At 26.8% G+C, this 18330-nt stretch overlaps 1 protein-coding gene across 4 annotated transcripts in view; it reads left to right on the top strand.

The window, feature by feature from the left end:
- Window positions 1-15214: 15214 nt before the first annotated feature.
- The window catches only part of LOC100164650 (protein suppressor 2 of zeste), a 68782-nt gene continuing 65666 nt past the window's right edge, over window positions 15215-18330 (top strand). For all 4 annotated transcript variants that reach the window (XM_029489170.1, XM_029489167.1, XM_029489160.1 and 1 more), the window contains exon 1: window positions 15215-15827. The gene's annotated coding sequence lies outside the window, so the exon portion shown is untranslated. The remainder of the gene's footprint in view (window positions 15828-18330) is intronic.

Here is an 18330-nt window from a genome sequence, read left to right as displayed (position 1 = left end):
GATTTTTTTATTTTAAAGTGTTCATTAAAATTTTTAGGCTTGTACCTACTCAAGGTTGTTATGTTTAAAATACAATATTTTGAAGAACTTGGTTTAAACATTTTTAAAACATTAATGTATAACATTTGTTGTAAACGTTCTGTTATTTATTTAAAATGAATAAAACATATGTTAAAAACAGTATAAAATCCAAGGGAATATTATGTTTTTTTTTTAAACTATATTTTTTGTTTTAGATTATTGTCATAATTTATAGTTTTTACTAAAAACTAAAATCTAAACAATTAATAAGCGCAATTTGTTTTATACACATTTGAATTAGGTATACCATTTTATGAAATTTAATATTTAAACAAAGATAAATATTATTTTACATTAATTAAACTGTTAAATATTTATATAACAAACATAGATATTTATTAAATTCACGCCGTTGTATGATATATATAATAAATGCCATTTTTTGGTTAACTATTAATTCCACCTATTGGCTACTGTATTACAAATTGTAAAATATATTACTATGATATCTATATCAATAAATAAAAAACATACTTAGTGATGATGCTGACTAATCGTTTTTCGTGTACTTTGATTATGGATATTGTGTTATATTGACCATTTCATAGCGACTATTACTGATTGACAATCTGAACTCGACACCTACTCAACAGCAAAGTGTACTTGCCCATTTCTTTTTTTTTTAATTTTACTTATGTAGCATATAATTTAATAATATATAAATATGTAATATGTGTGAACAAATTGACCAGGAGTATTTGATATTTTTAACATAAATAACTTTACGTATAACATGCATATAATTGTATGTAATCTATCTAAAATATTTAAAATTTCGTTTATGTATAATAGAATTGTGAACTAGGTATTTCAAAAACGATCAGACAGTTTTTGTTAAATTATTGAATTACTATAAAAATAATTATGTATAGGTACTTAAACATGTTATTATTTAAGTACCTATAACATAGGTTCCAAAATTATAAACGTTATAATCTAACGTTTGGTCATTGATTATAAATATTTCATCGTATACACCGATAAATTCAGAAGTACCTACACAAATAAAAACACACAATAATAGTTAAAATATAACACCTTATTACTGTTTTGTCCAACAGTGTCACAGTGACCGTATCATGCAATCACCCCTGAAGGACCAACATTTGTCTACTCCTATCATTAATATAATATTATCGCTTAACCTAGTTTATATTTTGCTACATCTGCTAGAATGTACTAACTAATAGGTTTAATACTAAATTTTGTTATGGGTTACATACATGTTTACTTAATCTATTTAATAGTTTATATATTAATAATGTTTATGTTTATATGCATAATATTATGCATAATAAAATAATTTATAATCAATTATTCGCGTTATTAAAAACGTATTTCAGTGATCCAAAAATGATGAAATGCAAAATAATTAAAATAAAATGTATAATAATTATATGTAATAGTTTATGATTTATTGCATTTTATTTAAATACATTTAGTTTTCCATTTTAAATTTTTATATTGGTTGCGAATAAAAATCTTGGTGGGCCACAGGTTTTGTAGGTATTGTGGTCTAATTGATAGACGTTATTACGTTAATAATATTATTATAATATCATTATTAGATAAGGTTGTTCCTATTAATATAAATATTTTGACTACTGTTATTATAAATATTACATACTATGCCATCAATACAAAAATTAATGTATTCTACCAAAAATGTTTGTACTTTATAAAGATGCTTATGATAATATACAAACGTTACTAATGCAACCAAAAAATGCTGTCTTATTATTTATCAGTTTATCACCTTATAATATTATAAAGATGTCTAAAATCAACTTATTAATCAACTATTCACAGGTTAAAATAACAAAAATTATTATTCTAAATCGATAGTTATCTTATTACCTATATTATAAAAATAAATGTATTTATATTAATTGATCCAGGGGTGCAGTTTTTCTTTTAACTATTTCACATTCACAGTAATGAAAACTACGACGTCTTATCTGCCGATGGTATTATTAATCAGCCATTCTTACCATTATGCACATTAATTTGCCTATAGCGTATGTCCCAGGCATTGTTATTTTTATCATAACAATAATAATATATTAGAATAACTAGACTTATTTAGTTAGAAAATACATTCGATTGCTTGAAATAAAACAATATTCATAAAAAATGTCCAGTCCCTTCTTGAAAACAGTAAAAATATATTATTATAAATATAACAAGCACGTTTTTTACGATCACAACCAGTTTCGCAGTTACACCTTTTGAAACGTCGATGACCGGCTACTCCTTATCTTGCAGCTTCACGAAGAATAATTTATTTGTCTTTAATTATATCCGTGTCATAATCTTATTGTATAAATTTCTTTTTACAAGACGTGTAATCAGCTGGGTCCTTGTATATATTTTCAATTTTGTATTTAAACACACTACAACACGTTCAATATTATGAACCTGATTCATACGATTAATGACCAACTGTGTCCGGTGTTTAGAAGTTTCACTGTTTTAATAGTTAAAACATGCTAGCCTACATGTCCAATTAAGGTATACGTTCTGACTTCTAAGTATTTAAACGATGTTTAATCAAGACTACAATTATGGAATGACAATTGGTAAATTATAAACATTTATACAGTTAACTATAACATATATTATTATACTACCTAAGTTAATAAATTATACCTAACTTTATAATCTTAGGTTATTTGTATTAGCTTATTTTAAGACACATCCTAAAAAAACAATAATTTTCCATTTTTAATTAAATTTTTTATTACGTTAAACATTTTTAGTAGGTATCTATAATACTACAATAATATAATATTACAATAGCAATGGTACTATATTAACTAAGCAAGTACATATAAGTACAACAGTACATTGTATATTCATTTCATATAGACTATTATGAGTATTGAATACGTAATCATAATATCAAAGGCATAAAATATTGTCTTGAAGTCATTGAGGTGAAAAGTTAATTACATTAATAAAATCTGACCCTTACTCTTACGACTCTCTCCTTATAGGTTATCTTTACAAAAAACATACCAAACGTGGACATAACAAAAATGATTAATGGTTACTGGTTAGTATCTGTTGTATACTTGTATTGTTTTTATATTTAATTTGATAAATATTCAAACTTAAAATCATTAAAACAGAATATGTATTGTATAATATTACACATATTATACACATATAATATTATTATAAGTATACTAATGCCATACCCTAGTAGACTTACTAATTTTTTTCTCGTGTCAGGCACACTATTATGTAGGTACAATCTTTAAACATACAATTTATATTATAATATAACTGACAAAGTATACATATAAGTACATATAAGTATATATAAATTGAAGTTGCAAACATAAATATAAAATAGACAAACAAATAGATTAAATAAATAAACAGATTAAAAAAATCCAAAGTTGAATAAATGGTAACTAATAAATTGTCGTTTTCTGGTTCATTTGGTTTCAGCCCAAAAAGTAGTTACGCCTTTGGCTTTGTAATTTGCATTTATAGCATCATATTGGGTGCATGGGTAAGGACAGATTGGACATTGCATAATATGTTTCATTGCCTGCTCCATCCCACATTCACAAGTTGTAGATGTTCCTTTAAGTAGTCCTTAATCTTAATATTATCCTTAGTGCGTCCAACTCCTGTTCTCATTCACTTTAATATTCTCCAAGTGGGTCATTCTAATTGATTGCTTGATAATAACGCTTCAAGTATACATACTATAATGTACCTACTATATATTATGCTGTAAAGAGTAACCACATTTAATTAGGTATTAAAAATGTATACTTTAATATCAAATGAATATGGTCTATATATTATACAATATACAATATTTTTTTAACTTAAATACAATTTTTTATAAATCAGATATTTTCTTTTAATTATTAGTATTGTTATATATTATAAGAAATATATCGGAAGCAGTGGCCATTATTAGTATAGATACAGTGACAAACAACATTTTTCGAATAACTGATAGGTATTTGGAAACTAAATAACTTCAACAAATGCGATAACATTTTATTAATTATTTTATTATTTTATTGATTGAAAGCCTAAACATAATCAGTATTGGTAAAAAAATATTATAGGCAAATACCTAAGGTATTTGCCTGTACCTTAATTATTATTTATGATTGTATTTTCAAAAAATGTACACTGTAAAAATACACATCACTGAAATAATGGTTTGTCTCTAAAAACTTACTTAAGATAAAAAATAAACCCATTAAATATCACTCATCGATTGGAGTTGTTCTTTGAATTATTATACTTTAAATCTTAAAGTTAAAACTAAAACTAAAAGTTTTAACAAAATTATAACTTTCCATTAGTTGCTAAATGCATAAGTCATATTATGAGATGAATCTAGGTACATTGATGCATCGGACGCATCGTAGTGCGGCGGAACTACATGGTCAGAATTTATAGAAATCGCTCGCACACGTAGCACACCGTTTAAGTATATTTAAACTTTAAGTGTACCCTACATACTATTTACCATAGATTGTATAGATATGTATAATGTTAGTATGCCATGACTTCTCGTGCAATAGTTGAATAAAATATCGAAGAAAACATATAACTGGGGCTGCAACTGTTGTTCATCCGGTCGTTGTCCGCAGAAAAAAAGCAGTCAAAAATGTTTAATGATACTAACCAGTTCTTATATTAATATGCTCAGTGTTAGGTGTACACGCGTTAACATTATAAAATACATAATAATATTGCTAATGCTGACGATCGTAAAAATTATCACTTGCGTCATTATATAATTAGTATACCTATAGGTTTATTATTTAGTTATTAGTATGCAAATATAGGTAACTAAAAAACAAAATATCTTGCTTAAAATTATTATGGTATAAAACTTAAAAATATATAACCCACGAAGACATTGAATTTCAACACTTTTCACACATTTCGTACCTATATTATGTATTATATCGAGTTTATTAGCATTAAGACAATTATTGTAAAAACCAATTACACATATTATTATATAATGAATAAATAATTTTGGTATAATACCTATACATAATTTGTTTTAAACAAATGTATGGAAGTATATTATATATTATATAATATATATGTTGTTGGTGTGTACATTTAATATGATAATATGCTATTAATCATTTAAATATTTTGTAATCACGTATAAGGTGCACTCTATACGACGTGTGTAATCAATTGAATCGACGGAGCGTAAAAACCTGTCCTGAATCTTCGACATAAAAAATGCCTACTATAATTATTTATTTATAAATACTGCCTATTGGTATAACAGTAAAATAAACTCTGGTCATCTCTTAGGAAGACTTCACACCAGCATGCGTGTTGTCTCCATTTTTCAAATACACACAACAACGAAATTTACGTTCAGGATAATCCATTTAACTCAGAAATTTTGAATATTGTAATGAATTCATAAATTCAACTATATTATGATCATATTTAAAGGTAACTATAGGACTGAATCTAGTTTACCACGCATAGTTTTTTTGCTAATTTTAATGCAAAGTATGCGGAGCATTTAATAATTATAATTTTTTTGTACATTTTCAATTGGAGCCTAGATCATTTTTTAACTACCAAACTTTGATTATAGGTCAATTCCCTCTAACATTAAAAATACAAAGTTAAATGGATTATTCTGAACGTAAAATTTCCCATGTAATGCGGGTATGATGTCCTCTTAATCTGCTGGTACCGGGAGATATAATCATCATCTTATCCACTTGTCCTTCATTAAAGCACGGTTGAAAACTAAGGGCGTTTACGCGATTTAATTAAATTAATTAAAATATGTATGCTGCATTTATAATGTATTATATTATTAATCAGACAATGGAATTTTCTCTAAAATGGAACAATTCATTTTGAACAAACTACTATAGGCACATATTATATATTATACGATGATTATTTATATAGGTACCTATTATAACTTATTACCTAGTATTATAATGTTTTATGAATTGTGTTTGAATTACTAAGGTATTTACATGAAATATTATAATTTTGAGGTTAATTGCCTTACTAAATAGGTGGAACAGCGCAAAGTGTGCCAGATATAAATCATAATCCCTTGAAAAATGTTATTTTTAAATTTCAAACTATTAAATAAGGTGATGACTATTTATTTTTTACTTAATATATTAATTATTACGTTTTACGCATTTTAGTATCCATTACACATACGTATATAATATTATCTTGGTAAATATTAGATAATTATTTATTATTCGTTTATTTTGTTCCGTATTCAAACACCCACAGGGGAAACATTACATATCGTATAAATGTATAATACACAATTAATAGTAATTTAGATCAACACGTTTTGACTTATTTTTACAGAAGAATAAATCAAACTAATATTTAAAAATACATTTAGTGCAATAATTCTTTACACGATTAATTGGATATTGGGAAAGAAATGTCTAGTCTAAGGCGTAACATAAAATCAAACCTACGATTAAATCAAGTATTTTTGTATTGGTTGTACATTTAAACTGATTCGTACGAGTAATAATTGAGAGCAATCAATATATTGCCATTTAAAATTGATTATAAAAAATGTACATCAATTTAAATCCTTTTATATGTCAATGTGGAATGCAACACTGACATCAGTAAGTGGCCTGTCAACCATGTTAAATATTTAACAGTATAATCAGTCGGAATCGCAACTATATTTATTACTCGGTTTACCATACGATCTTTATGCAATCACAAGTAGGTACCTACGTAATTACCTCATACCCACACATTTATAAATAAATTATAAATTATAATATCATTATAAAATATTGAAACAATGTCTGAACTAAAATGTGATATTTAAGTAATTACCAATTTATACTTCTAACTTATAAGTAATAACATATTCTTATGATTGGAATGGGTTATTTATTCGATATTACTAACATATACCGTGGGAGCACCATGCCACCGTGGATCTGTCATCTGTATATATTGAGTAGGTATAACATATGATGTAGATGCATTTACCCATTGGCCATTGGAAAAACTTTTTAATTTATTAAGTTATTTGTACCTACTAATTTAAATTACTATTTAAATGCATATAACGTTTATTAATTGCAGTTGAACAAAAAAATTTAATTTGTAAAACCCTATGGCTCGATATTTTAATTTTTAATATTGTTAATTTTTTCAATTTTCAAGTAGGGTTTTTGGATTTTGGTTTGAAATTTTTTCCTCGATATGAAGAATTACTGACTACTAGCTGTATAACAAATAAATTTAAAATTGGTATTTAGGGAACCAATGTGATGCGATATTGACGTAGCTGACGGCTGACGAATAATATTATAGACAAAATTACCGGAAAATATCACGCGAAATAGTATAATAATATAATTTAATATATTTCATTCGTTCATATATTTTAAATTAATTTTGAATTCATGTATTTATTATGTCAGTCATCTAATTTTTGAGCAATAAAAGTGCTTAGATTTTTCATCTTAGAATGTGGTTTGTGCATGGTAAAAAATTGGATCTTTTTGGTACATCTAAGTGTCAAAACTATTCAGAAGTGAAAACTTCTTACTATATTTAAAAATAATCAGGAAAAACAAAACAATAAAAATTATAAAAAATGAAAATTTTTACGAAAACCCAGTTATCAAAAAATCTATTTAGTTTGTTTTGGTATAAGTAATACAAAAAAGAATATCTGCAGAAACTTGAAATTTCACCAAATGTTTATAATATTATTTTCTATATTATACTGTATATTTATTATATATTTTGACTCTTTTGCTATTTCTAAGGCATTTGACACTTTCAGTTTTAATAGGGTTTTTTCTATGAATGTCGATAAAAATTCTTTTGCTAGGTCAAAAGCTTAAAAATTTAATAAGTACTTTAAAAGTTGTTATTAAAGCAATTCAAAAATATTAAAGCTAAAAAGGCACAGTTTTTTTCATAAGTATTTGAAATTAAAATGTTAACAAAATACGTCAAAATCAATAAAATTGGGAAATTATTTTATACTTTTAGTTAGAAGTTTATAAAATGTTAAGTTCTTATAGCTTAAGTTAGACAATTTAACACACGTTTTCCCATAGCTTACTTATGAGTTATAAGCATTTCATATACTGAAATAAAAAAAATATGTAAGCTTTTAAAGTTAAAATTCGGATTAAATAATATATATAAAGTTTAAACGAAGAATATTTCGATTTTAGTTATTTCGTTGTAATTATCATGGAACTTGAAGGTTCAACAATATAACGTATAGTATTATATTTATAACTATACCTAAACACAATTCAATTTTCGAATGCAATGTATTCGTCAAAAATTATTTTAACCTACTGTATTACTAATAGTTTAATAAATTATTATTATATCCGGGTAAGCCATATATTTGTTTTATCAAATGGTGAAAATAAATAAGTACAACGATTTTAATTTTAATATTTTTGTATATTTCACATATTTTTATTTTTTTGTACCTACCTAAAATTGTCGGGAAAATCATATTTGGATAACATTCAAAAATATTTTTTTAAATAAATTATGTTTGGGCAGGTATAGCATAGGCGCAAATAGTATTTGAGATTGGGGGGCTCAAGCCCTACTATTATAAATTATATTGAATAAGCAGAAAATAATGTGGTAAATGGTTATAAAAAAATATAAAAAGGGCTTTGACATTTTTGGAATTCTTAGCCCCTAAGACCCTATTGGCCCATATGGTGGGTTTTATGAGTTTCCTTGTCGATTAATAATCAATCTCGTATTATCGACAATATCGACAATATTATAATATAGTAAAATTTAATGACATCGAGACTATACTAAGAAGTTAAAATCAGTATAGACTTAGGTAGTCATTCAAGAAATTTTCATTGAACGATTTTCTTATTTTGTTGTTATTCTATAACGAATAACCATAGATACTTGAAATTTTCACAAAATGATTATTTTATCAATTTCAATACATGATATAAATTTCAAAATATATCGTTTTGAGCTATTTATAACCATTTGAATTTTTTTAGTTTTTATTTTTTTATAAATGTCAATAATTTGTTTTTCATTAAGTCAAAAATCTTGAAAATTGAATACAAAGTTCTTCATAATAGTTGCTATAATAACAGTTAAGAAATATTAAAGATACATGGGCACGTTTTATTTTATAAGCATTCAAAGTTCAAAATTTGAAAAAAGAGGCTAAACTTTCGAAAATTTGCAAATCATTTTCTATAGTTAGATAGATACAAATTTATAAAATTTTCAGTTTTTATAGCTAAGGACTAAAAATTTTAAGCAAGGAATCTTATAAGTCATAAGTACCTTTTACTGTCACCAAATAATTCTTAAAAAAGTATATAAACACAGTTTTTTCACTACTTTTATAAGAACATATTTATACGAAAAATTATTGTTTTTGCGTAAAAATGTACTTTTTTCTTATTTTTTTCTGGGTTATTTAATAATACTATTATTTTTTCAATAATAACTTCTTAAAACTTAAAAGTAACTATTAGATCCAATTTTCTACCAGTCATAACCCCCAAAATTAAAAATCTAAGCATTTATTCTACTATAATATAATATGAATCGTGTATTCTGCAGACACACAAAGCCGAAAAATATAGTAAAATCAATACATATTTTATCGCTTCGTTCAGAATCTAAAAAAAAGGATTCCTTTAATATATCCTTTAAAAATATTACTTTGCCGTATCCTTAATAGGTGTCGAGTGTACATCGTCACTGTGTAGGTAACTGAAGTATTGAAGTGGACATGGTAAATTTGAATAGAAAATACAATTCTGAGTGGAGACGGTCTGACAGTCATAGCTGAAACATTTATAGGTAATTAGGTACTAATTAGTAATATAATGATGAATACATTTTTTTTATATATAACTAAGTACAATATAATACACTAATAATATTATTTCATATAATATAGTAAAAATATCCGCCATTAACGTATAACTGTATAATTCAATAATACAGAGTTATATCACAGAACGAAATGAATATAGTTTCGGCGTATAAATAGTTTAAAACCGAACCAAACTTTTTGAAAATGTCATTGTGTAAAGTAAATAACAAAATTCATAGTGGTCAAAAGTTTCATGTTCCTACGACTTTATTAATTTCGAACGGGAAAAAATGTATGAGGAATCTGATACTTATTAAATATTAAGACCTTGGATCTTCAATAAATTAAGAGTTTTATGAATATTTAACAACAAAATAATTTGCAAATTATCGTAATTTTAACGAATTTCTTCAAAATTATATAATTTGTAATATCTAAATGCTGTTTATGAAATTTGGTGGAACGTCAAAAAGAATAAATCAATTTTACCCTCTCCAAAAAAAATAATAACTATATAAAATGTACTACCAGAAACCATCTCCAAGGTTAATGATTTAAGTATATTTCTGCTCCAGAGTATGATGGGCAAACAAATTAATAATAATAAAACACACATGGTAAAACAAATATACGTACCTAAGTAATAAATCATAGCTCTACTCTAAATATAAAATACAAAGATACCAAAAAAAAAATATGATTGAATGTCAAGAAAAGTAATAGAGGGGAGGTTTCAAAATATTTTTTACCTCGGTGGAAATAGTAAATGTAGCACTGCTGGAAGGCAATTTGAAGTGAGATGGTAATTACAAACAGAAGTACGATCTCCGAATTTCTATGTAATTTAATTTCCACAGTTTTGTGAAGACATCTGTATTTAATGAGAGTCGCTTAAAAAGTTTATAAACCGGTATGGTTATAATAGCAGTATAGAAAGGATTAAAATCATGCACTCAAATACACAGTCGATAGTAAATCGGAACCCGACACCACGAATGATTATAACTTATAGCTGGACTGTATCACTGAAAAATAAATTACTAAAATATTATATACCTAGCTCATTAAAATATAGTAATAGGCAATAGGCACATTGATAGGTTTTTACTGTGTATATGACATAATATTCAACCGCGTATTAAAATAATAAATATAACATAATATAACCTAACCTAACCTAATATGTTATATTTATTATTTTAATACACGGTTGAACTATATTCCATGTACTATAATAGTTGAATAATAGTTGGGGCGTAGGTAACCATTTTCCACCAAAATGACCCTCGCCCGTTATCACCATGACCGCTTTCCGCCAAAAAAATTAATAAATTATTTAAGATATTTTTTGAGAACACCTATTATCTATTTATATCCCGTGTTATTATTCTTATTCTTATTATTCTTATTCTTATTATTATCATTATTATTATTATTATTATTATTATTATATGTACATAATTTAAGACAAATAAGAAATTTAGAATATTTACATTGAAAACACATTTCATAACTAGGTTCGAGTTTGTCAAACAAATCTGTTTTTCATATAATAAATATTGAACATGTTAATATATGTTTGAATTTTGTACTTTTTATGTAATTTTAATTTTTATAATTTAATTTATTGTTTGGACGAGAAACTTGTGATGTTTTAGATTCTGAACGAAGTGATGAATGTATTGATTTTACAATGATGTGTTTTTTTTTTTTTTTTTTTTTTTTTTTTTGTCTGACGACAACTTTTGGAGCAGTAAAAATGCTTCGATATTTCAAAAGTTGTACCTTTTCTGAAAGGAAAGTGAATCTAATTGGGACTTTGGGGGGGCCAAAATGAAAATTTCTCCATACTTTTCCAAAACGGCAGGAAAAACCTTAAAAAAATAACGGAAAAACGCCAATTTTTACGCCAAACCCATTTTTGACAAAAACGAAAACTTAATTTTACTGGAACTCAAAAAATAATTATTGTAAGCACTTGAAATTTGCCACAGATAGTTATATTAACGGTGTATATACAGGGGTAAATTTTCCAAGTGGTTCGACCTTTTTTGAGCTATTTATAGACAAATGAAATTTTCAATTTTTCTAAGTATTTTTTTTTAAAATAACGATAAAAAATTTTTGGTTGGATAGAAAACTTTGAAAATTTAATACAAGGTTTCTTATAAGTTGTTCTCACAGTGATAAAAAAAAATCCAAAATCGTTAGTCACAATTTTTTTTTATAAGTGCTTAAAGTTTAAATTTATACGAAATATGTCAAAATTGCGAAAATTTGCAAGTAATTTTGTGGTTGAAAAATCGTAAAATTTTTTTCTTTTATAACTAAGCTTTTAAAATTTGGTACAAGGTTCTCCATAAGTTTTTCTTTAAATATCTGTAAAAAAAACTCAACCGGACTAAGACAAAAAATTTTTAGGAGTGTTTGAAATTTAAATTTTTACAAAACCGCATTAAATAACGGTTTAGCCTCAAACGATTTTTGATATTTGTTATTATTCAAAAAGCATGAGTCGTAGACACTTGAAAATTTTACCAGTTGTTTAAATTGACATTTTCTTTATATAGTTTTATTTTCAAAATATTTCACTAATTTTTAATCTATTTATAGGCAATTGAAATAATCGATTTTTTTTGATTTTTTTTTTATAAATGTTGATAAAAAAAAATTAGCTGGGACAAAATACTTGAAAATTTAATAGAAGGGTCCACATATGTTGTTCTAACTCCCATTCAAAAATTATAAAAATACATAGGCACAATTTTTTTTTATAAGCATTTAAAGTTCAAATTTTGACTAAATACGTAAAAATTACGGCAATGTTCAAATAATCTTAAACAGAAATTCATAAAAGTTTTTCTTTTTAATTCTAAGATTTGGAAATTTAATACAAGGCTCCTAACATATTTTTACAATAGCAGTTGCAAAATAAAAGGAATACATTGTCACAATTTTTATTTATAAGCATTTAAAGTTCAAATTTTGACAACATATTATGTAAAAATCACGAAAATTCGTAAATTATTTTATGCTAGAAATTCATAAAAAATTTTCCTTTTATATCTAAGATTTCAAAATTTAATACAAGGCTCATAATATATTTTTACAATAGCAATTGAAAAATAAAAGAAATATATAGTCACGATTTTTTTTTTATAAGCATTTAAAGTTCAAATTTTGACTAAATACGTAAAAATTACGGCAATGTTCAAATTATCTTAGACAGAAATTCATAAAAGTTTTTCTTTTTAATTCTAAGATTTGGAAATTTAATACAAGGCTCCTAACATATTTTTACAATAGCAGTTGCAAAATAAAAGGAATACATTGTCACAATTTTTATTTATAAGCATTTAAAGTTCAAATTTATACGAAATATGTCAAAATTGCGAAAATTTGCAAGTAATTTAGTGGTTGAAAAATCGTAAAAATTTTTTCTTTTATAACTAAGTTTTTAAAATTTGGTACAAGGTTCTCCATAAGTTTTTCTTTAAAAATAATATATCCTAGACTGACAAATCATCTCCGTTCAGAATCGTTTTTCGTATACAATGATATAATATCATTGGATTCAAATTTAATTCCATCCATTACAGTAACCCACTTGTAACCTACTGTGCAGCAGAGCGACATCCACGACTTACCCGCCTTTTCTTATTATTAATATTTACATTTGTACTGTTTATACCTACTACTTATGTAATTTTATATTATGTATTTAATATTTTAATATGATCAATATCTGTGGCCTATGATACAAGGTGAGGCGCGTACTTCGTAATCATTACTATTTGATGGATTTATGTTTATGGGTTCTCAAAAAAAATATCTCAAATAATGTATTCATTTTTTTTTTTTGGAAACCGGTACATAGGTACAAACTTTGGCAGAAAAAGGTCATGGTGATAACTAGGTCCCGGAACTTGATTACCTAAAAATCTATAAAAATACACCCAAAAAAGTGTTATGATGACTAATAACAAAAAACAATGATTTAAAAATTACGACAAAAATACTAAAAATTACTTTATAATGACTTACCAAGGGGGATCGGTGAGAAAAGTTAGACTTAACATGTATACAAAAATAGACGTTTTTGGATATATTTATAATTCCCCCCTCCCCCCCCCCAAAAAAAAAAAAATCATCATAGGTTAGTGAGTCTCAACTCTTCAGCCCCTAAATTCAAAATCCTTGTTAGTTCTTGACAGCATTATTTATGCTGTTATAATAAACTATCATGAATTTCATGATATAGTATGATACCAATTAAAGTTGTCACAACGACTAACGTGGTTTTATGTGGATTATCCACAAGCCAACAAACAACGATTAGAATAAAGGAAGGAACATCCCTTCAAACCAAAACGAACGAAATTGTAAGTAAAATAAAATCTTACGATGAAATTACATTTTCCGTAAGTAGGAACATCATAAGTCCTAATACGAGTTGATTATTATGTTGATTGTTGGTAAAACTTTTATATTTAAAAAAAAATACCTAAGTATTTAAAATTGAAATGAAAGAAACAATATAGGTAGGTATATAGTTAATAACTCAGTTCTTTAAATTTTAAGTATAACAAATTCTAGCATAAATATTCAAAACATATAATGTAGACAGGTACCTTGTACCTAAAAATTAATTATATTAACAGGCGCATTATAATTGTATAAACTCTTAATAATAATATATTATATAGAAAATCCAAATTTGGATCTAAGCTTAAAAATTGTTTTTGCTCTTGTTCGTATATAGTAATATATACTACCCATATAGGTATTATAATATACTATCCTAATATTATCTCCCTCCTATCAACAATTCTGAAAGCGCACAACAAAAACGTACAATATTATACCTACCGATGAATGTTAATTTTTGACGTCGGAACAACGGGCGAAGAGGATACAAAAAAATTTAAAAAACGAAATTCGTGCAAAAATATGGTCGTGTCGCAGCTGCGCGGGGAGCGACGTCCCGCGGCGCACGCACGCGCACAGCTGGTGACTTCTATCGGGCCTAATTAATTATTATAGACAATAATAATAACAACAATAATAAGTAATAACGTACGTGTGTTTACAATAATACAAAATAATGTACTACAAGTGTTGTACGTGTTCATAATGTACGCCGCTCGTCCGTACCAACGCGCAGCACGTCGGCGGTGAGAAGAAGGGCTTCGGCTGACTTTTTATTTTGTTTCATTATTATTATTATTATTATTTTCGTCGGCGGCGCGTCGCGTGCAGCTGCTGCAGTAGTCCACAGGTACGCAACGCGTTCGGGCGACTGGCTGTCTGTACATGTGCGCGCGCGCGATAGTGAGTGTACCTATATAACATAATATTATAATATTATTATTACTATTATTATTGTCATAATATTATAATTACACGAGATCGTCTGTAATAGCGTCGTATTCGTTTGTCGACGACGATATCAAAGTCACGCGCATTTATATATTAGGAGATTTGAGCAGGTAACTGTTTTTCGCACGTATAGTAGTGAAAAAAACGCAGTTATCTTAATATTATCAATATCATAATAATACTATTATTATCACACCGTGATCACCGCCAGACGTCATCGTCACCCGTGGTTTTGAAGCATAAATCTTCGACGCCGATCGGCATATACCGCGGTTCAGAGCGAGCAAACCGCCTATCTAGCAACAATACCTAAACACTAATACTTCGGAAATCGGCAGCCACGACCAACGTGGGGACGATCAATTAGTATAAAACTATACCTATCGGAAAAATCAGAGGAGTTCCAGCGGAATAGACTGAACAAGAGAACCTCCGGCACAAAACCGGCGACTAGCGTTGTCAATAGGCATCCCCCGTCACGTCATATATGGTAAGCACTAAGCCAAAAAGTAAAAAAATACAAAAAATGATTTTGATATTCCTTTTTAGAGGAACGAATAAAAGAATAAATTCCATTATTTTTTAAAGGAATAGGAACGTGAATCAATTCCTTGTTTTTAGGAATGAGAACGTAAATATTATAATTCTTTTGTTCTTCTCGGAAAAGTGTAAAAAAAACATTTGGGGAGAAAAATTTTGTATTTTTGTTCACTTATCATGTTATTAATCTATTAAAAAAATTATAGACAAATCTACCAATTTTTTATTCACATATGACTGTGTTCTGATTAGTAATAATAATTTATAAATTTATAATAACTCATAACTCATGAACCACGAGGAACGAGGAAAATAATGAGTTCTTTTTTCATAGGAACTAGGAATTAGACGAGTTCTTTTTGACATTAAATGAACGAGGAATTGAACGGATTCCTATATAAAAGCAATTTTAACAACACTGTATCCACGTAAACGTGGTCGAAAACAATAGGTAGGTACTTCACATGCTTTGCCTCTATACGAAAGTCCGAAATTGATTACGACGACGGGTGGTAGAAGACGACGGTCGGGGCTCGTGCGATGGTATGTCGGAAAACGAGTTTTTGCGTTTTTTTGTTTTAATTTTTCCATGCCCGATTAAATTTTACGACGTTAACCGACGTTTAGGTTGATGGGTACTATAAAAATATATATATTATACACACCTAATATATCCACTGTTAACAGCAAACTTATGATTGTTTTTATTTTTCAAACCGGTAGGAAATCAAAGCGGAGCCCCGGTCGTACACTCGTACGATCTTGAACTTACATAATATTATTATGTTATGACGTTGTAATCGTTTGCGATCAGTATTTATTCAGTCCACGAGTAGTGCAATATATAACTTTTAAATGTACCTACAATGAATGTATAATATTATATAGGTTTACTCTGATCCGCAGTTAGTAACTTTTTGCAGAAAAAAAATTCACTGCGAGTGCACTTGGGCGTATTTATTATATTATTTGCTGAATTATGTGCAGGTTATAAATCGTATCGCTCGGGGTGAATACATTTATGCAAAACGTGTATATACATTCGTGGAAAAATGTCGCAATTATGACAAGTTTACGATTTATTTTTGCTATTATAGCCGTAGGTATGTAACTTTTTATTTCCGGTCGTATTCCTATCGTAGCCTTGTAAGTACTTTGGTACCTACCTCTTTACGCGGAAAATACATATATCGTTACTAATGTATATCCGTTATACAAGAGTTTTATCGAAAAACTTGTCTTGTAAAAAAACCATAAAATTTAATCACGATGACATTACTATACGAATAATCGTGAAAATATTGTAAATCATCAAACAAAGTGGTGTTTACTTATTAAAACCACCACAGAGTTATTTAGTGAAAATATAATGTTCAAATTTACCATACTTGTGTGGATATGCCGGATTGTACTTGTGCATAGTCTATTCAAATTAATAGAGTGAGAAAATGTTTACGATCAATACGTATCGTATTACTTAAGCGTCTGTAATTTGTAACCGTCTCTATTTCTATAAGCTAGTAACAAATCAATTTAACTTAATTTCGCAACAAAAATATTTGCTCCAATACCTTTTATTAAAAACTAACGTTATCTGAAGAAAAAAAAGGAACTATAATCACGTTCTCTACTTTAATAATACAATAAATAAGAAGTATAATATACAATATTTTTGATAAAATATCTTTGCTAATAACTAATATTAAACCATTATTACTAAAAAAAAACGTATATTAGATTATTTAAAAATAATACAATTTCGGTTAAACAATAATTTTTTCATTGTGGTTCATATATTATTATATTATATTTATATTATATAGGTTGCAATAGCTCATTTTGCAACAATTTCGCTATCGATATATACGTTTCATGTAAACAAAATAAAACTGATCATTTATTACATGTCTTACTACCTATATATGTAGTACTCGCCCAATACTTTACACCATGTTGTCATGTATTAATGGTTGCAACTTGCGATTCTATTCATTTTATTATTAATTAGAATATTATCATGTAAAAATGATTGTAAATTAAATAACCATGAGCCAATTAAGACTATGTATTTTGATCAATGACTGTATTATATATCTTATCAGATCGTGTACCGGATCAATAAATAATAATATCCCAAGAATACCTGTAGGAAATTTATTATTTGTTAAGATCTTATATTATGTATTTTCTCCACAGTTATTAGGTAGGTACAACAAATTGTTGTTAATCTAAATGTAAACACCAATTTCAAATAATAAAAAAGTACAGTAAGTTGTATATTATCCTTAATAAAGGATTCGATGTAGAATATTGAATAGCTATCTGCTATATATATAGTTAGTAAATATGTATCCTTGGCTATTATGTTTTTACAATAAATCAATTTCCAATATTTTTATGAGCTCACGAATATACTATATTACTATGAGTAGTAGGTTACCATTTAGTAAGTT

Source organism: Acyrthosiphon pisum, chromosome X, assembly GCF_005508785.2.
Source record: "Acyrthosiphon pisum isolate AL4f chromosome X, pea_aphid_22Mar2018_4r6ur, whole genome shotgun sequence".
Taxonomy (NCBI): Eukaryota; Metazoa; Arthropoda; class Insecta; order Hemiptera; family Aphididae; genus Acyrthosiphon; species Acyrthosiphon pisum.
Note: the sequence above shows the minus strand (reverse complement) of the source record. Positions and strands in the feature narration are given on the sequence as shown.